We start from the raw sequence: 4,655 nt of genomic DNA, 5'->3' as shown, positions 1-4,655 counted from the left end.
AAAAAAAAAAAAGTTTTCCAAATTTGTTAGTCATTGATTTTTGGTTGTTTTTTTTTTTTTTTTCTCAGAACCGGGGATTGAACTCAGGCCCTTACACTTGCCAGGGAAGCGCTTATTTTACTGAGCCATCTCCCCGGCCCCATTAGTCATTGATTTGATGTTATTACTATTATTACTTCACCTAGTGGCCATTTAAAAATGGTCTTAATCTGTTAGTTCAGATAACACTATTTTTGTACAGGGAATCAAACTCAGGACCTTGCGCTTGCCAGGTAAATACTGTGCCACTAAGCTATATCCCCAGCCCAGCATTTTGATAACATTTACACATTTTCATATAATTTTATTATTAAAGTATATCCTCTATAAAAATAGCTGTATCCCCACAGATTTAGAAAACTTGGAAACTGATTTTGTTAAAGTCTTTCACTTTATTTGTTAATTTGATTTTTTGAGAGAGGGTGTGTCTTGCTAGATAGCTTGAACTGGCCTTGAGTTTACTGTTGTGGCCCAATCTCAGACTTGGGCAAGTTTTCAGCCTTAGCCTGAGTGCTGGAATTAGAGGAATACACTGTCATACCTGGCCTAATTTTCCACTTTAAAACAAACAAAAAAACCTATTATTCAAATACTTTTAAAATTTGAAAGTACAGCAACTTTGAATTACTTGTAAGGAGCAATTAATTGAGAAAACAGTTGAAATTTACTGATTAATTAATTTTCTTTTAAATTTCATTGGTGCTATAGATCAGACTCAGGGTTTTGAGCACACTATCCTTATATTCTACCACTGATACACTCCTGGCTTTTGATTTTCAATATATACTTTTAAACAAAAACAGAATTGGAAAATGAGCAAAATTGGGTCTACATATTGTTGTGAGGTATCTTTTTTTTCATAGCCAAATATTAAAGTAGGTTGAATTCATAACTTGATTTTTGGAGTGTTGTATCAGAAAATTATAATCCAAAAAAAATTTTAAAGTTTACGCATATTTACTTAGCATTCACCAAAAATATTACTAAGAGCAAAGATTATTCTCATACTTAGTGAAATAAACTGATTTTAAATTGTTGTTTCTTCTATATATCATGTTATGAAATGCTTATCTATACTTTATTATATAAATAATTTATAAACATACACATATATACATCCTTGAACAAATCTGTCTTAGTTACTCTTCTCTCCTTGCTGGGACAAATGCTCAACATTCAAGATGAAGGAAGGAAAGGTTTATTTAGCTCACAGTTACTGGAGGTTTCAGTCCATACTCAGCTGGCTCCAAGGCATAGCCGCACATGGCAGAGGGCAACCTTTCATGGCAGCAAAGAGCAAGAGCACAAGGGAGGGGTAGCAGCAGCTCAAGCAGCTAGCTTCTCTTCCCACCTTACATTGTAATGCAAATTACCTGCCCCAGGGCAGGTGCAGCATCCACACCCACAGTAATCTATCAGAAACTCCAGAAGCTGTTCCAAGACTGCATGAGGCTTTGGGGAGACAACAAAGCGGATCAAAATACTCAAACTTTTAATTTTTTTATTTTTTAATATTCTCTTAAGAGTTTGTTATAAAGCAGTTTCATAGTCCACATGGAAATTAAAGGACTATGTACAGCCTCACAGGAAACAAACAGGGAGCCGAGGAGGGTCAAAATGAGTCCAGGGCCTTGGTGGGCACATTCCTGGGGCAGGGGGCTCTGGGGGAGGGGACTGCATCCCTGGAGGGGGCATGCTCACAGGAGTCCCTCATCCAGGGGGGATCCCTCTTGGGGGACCCATGGGTGGTCGCACCCCAGGAGGAGGGCCCATTGTTCCTGGAGGGGGTACCCCTTGGCCCATAGCTGGAGGAGGACCCCCATGGCCAGGCGGGCGGGTACTGGGTCGGGGCCTCTGCAATACTAGCTGTGGCAGCAGCTGCCGCAGCCACAATAGTGCCTCTTCTTTGTGGGGTCATCACCTGTTGGGATGGCTCACCAACCCCACGAACTGGCCCAGCGAGTCCTGCAGGAGCCTGTGGCATGGGAGCACCAGCTGGGGTTCCTCTAACCACAGCCCTACCAATTCCTGGGCCCCCAGCAGCTCCAGCAAGTGGCACTCGGGCAATGCCAGTATCTTTGGGAGGAGGTCCTTCCATGGCCATAGAGACCAGGTTCTCCCCTCGCAGCAGCGCCAGACCGAGGACCCATTTCTTTTCCCTTTGTGCTTGCTTAGAGTTCTTTGGCTTGATTTTCCTGAATTCATCACAGTCACAGAGCGTCGAGCTCACATGCTTGTGGAAAGCCTTGGAGGTGCCGATGAAGACCCAGCCTTCTTGTATGACACTCCTCTTCCTGTACTCAGTGTGCTGCAGCGTCTTGCTGCTCTTGCCCACCATCATGGAGGCGGTTGTGATGGATCGCATACATGCTGGACTCGCCTCCTAAAGAGAACACAGAACTAGGAGCCCGTTTCCCACCACTACTACCCCTCAAACTTTTTAGATTCTTATATTTTCATCTGTATTAAGTGGCTTTCATCAAATGGTTTTGATTACACAAGCTGCTCAATTTGCTTGAAAATTATTTGTGACTTTCTTTTTTTTTTTTGCAGTACCGGGGATTGAACTCAGGACCTTGCACTTGTCAGGCAAGAACTTATTCTACTGACCTATCTTCTCAGTGAAAATTCTTTGCGTAATTATCCTCTTAGAGATGTTGTATTTGGCCTGCACATCTATATTTTTTAAATGATCTGGGTTCTTTCATGTAACTAAGACATATGAAACTAGTATTTTCTTTAAAATTCATAGAGCTCATTTCCCCTGGCCTGTGTTCAATCCCAAATAACACAGTTACGGGACAACGTGGGAGGCGAGGAGGAGATCTAACCAGATGTTCCTGCTGTAAGGGAGGATTAAAAGGAAAACAGTAGGGCAGTGGAGGAAAAAATAAAACAGACATGAAACAGATCAAAAGCTTTTATTTTGAAGAAATACATGATAGACCTTGGTGAAAGGATGGACATACAAGGAATTATAATGGATAGAATATTTGTGTCCCTCCAAATTTGCATGAGGTTGTTAGGTGTGTAGATGTGGACCTTGTAAATACAGAGGACTGAATGTAATTGTACTTGAATGCAAAGATGTATAAATACGGACAATAATTACAACAGTTTTAAGTCAGGAAACAACTTATAGACACCAAAAGATTAGACAACATATTACTATTCCTGCATTACTTAAATTTTAGAAACATAAACATGTGGTCCTAGGTGTCACGCTCAAGGGCTGTGCATGCCAGGCAAGCACCTCATCACTGATCTACATCCCTTTCCTACGTTCTTCAATAGATGGATATGGATGAGTTTTAGCCTGAGGGCTGGAGAGGTAGTCCAGCAGCATGAGTGCCTGCTTTTCCTGAGAAAAAACTTTTTTTGAGGTACTGGGGATTGAACTCAGGACCTTGTGCACTTATTCTACTGAGCTGTCTCCCCAGTCCCTGAGATATTTTTAAATATTTTGCAAAATATAAAATGAGTGTGTTTCATTTTACATCTAGAAAAATAGAAATTTTACACTTGTGAAGTTGCTTCCTATTTTAGGTGGAACACGCCAGTGCTTTTGGTTGCTCTTGGAAATGCTCATAATACATAAGGAGTTGACTTTCAAATAAATCCTGGATTATTTTTTGTTCTTGTTTGAAAGACTGAGAAAAATATTGATTTCTTCTAAATTTCCACTAGATGGTGCTACAGTGTAATCTCTCTCTCTCTCTCTCTCCCCCACCCCCCCATCACAGGCTTTTGATCCTGTTTGAAAATTCCAGCTGTCTTTCATTCCCTCCACTCAATCTCTTCAGCGACTCACTGCTGGATAATGAAAGCAGATCACCTTACTGCACGTCTAGTGTTGATTTAATGAACTACTAAGGGACATCTGTTACATATTATAGAACATTAATTGACTTACCCTAAATGGCAACATAGTGTTTGTTTGTTATACATGTTTAATAGACATGCATCTAGCCTTTACAATTCTGAAGGAGGCCTTTGGAAATAAATGAAGGTATGTGGATCATAGCTAAGAGCACTAATTTTTAATATACATTTGTAGACAAAAGACCAGAGGAAAATATATTTGGATGTTGTGAATCTTTAGATACCAGAATTTTTCCCCCAAATTTTCTGCTATAAGCATGATTCCATTTTGTTTTGCAGTACTGGGGGTTGAATACAAGGCCTCACACATGTTGCATCTCATATACCATTTGACATACAACTCATGCTGTACCACTGGGTTACATCTCCAACCCTTTTTTAAATTTTGTGTTGAAATGGAGACTTGTTCAATTGCCCAGGCTAACCTTCAGCCCATGATCCACCTGCCTCACCTGCAGAGTAGCTGGGATTATAAACCCACACTACCACCTCACTTGCCTTAGTTTTATTAACAGAAAAAAACAAAAGAGAGTACATGAAAGGGAAATTAAACTGAGTCATATTTGTATCATATTCTTTTTTTTTTTTTTTCTGGGTACAATGGGCTTTATTGATGGTGTGCAAGGGCAGGGAGCCAGGGATCCCAAGGCCCTTCCCCTTTTAGGGGGCCTAGGATGGAAGCTGTGAGGGGGAGATTCTCAGTATCGGGGCTGAGTAGGGCAGTGACGACTTCT

General features: G+C 40.8%; 2 pseudogenes; both read right to left on the bottom strand.

Annotated features, from left to right (window-relative positions):
- Positions 1-994, bottom strand: part of LOC101584350 — a 22,028-nt pseudogene extending 21,034 nt beyond the window's left edge.
- A 626-nt stretch (positions 995-1,620) lies between these two features.
- LOC101583970 lies at positions 1,621-2,380 on the bottom strand (annotated as a pseudogene).
- Between the last annotated feature and the right edge of the window lie 2,275 nt (positions 2,381-4,655).

This window comes from Octodon degus, unplaced genomic scaffold, assembly GCF_000260255.1.
Source record: "Octodon degus isolate 3935 unplaced genomic scaffold, OctDeg1.0 scaffold00152, whole genome shotgun sequence".
Taxonomy (NCBI): Eukaryota; Metazoa; Chordata; class Mammalia; order Rodentia; family Octodontidae; genus Octodon; species Octodon degus.
The sequence above is the reverse complement of the archived record's forward strand: the minus strand, read 5'-3'. Positions and strand labels throughout refer to the sequence as shown.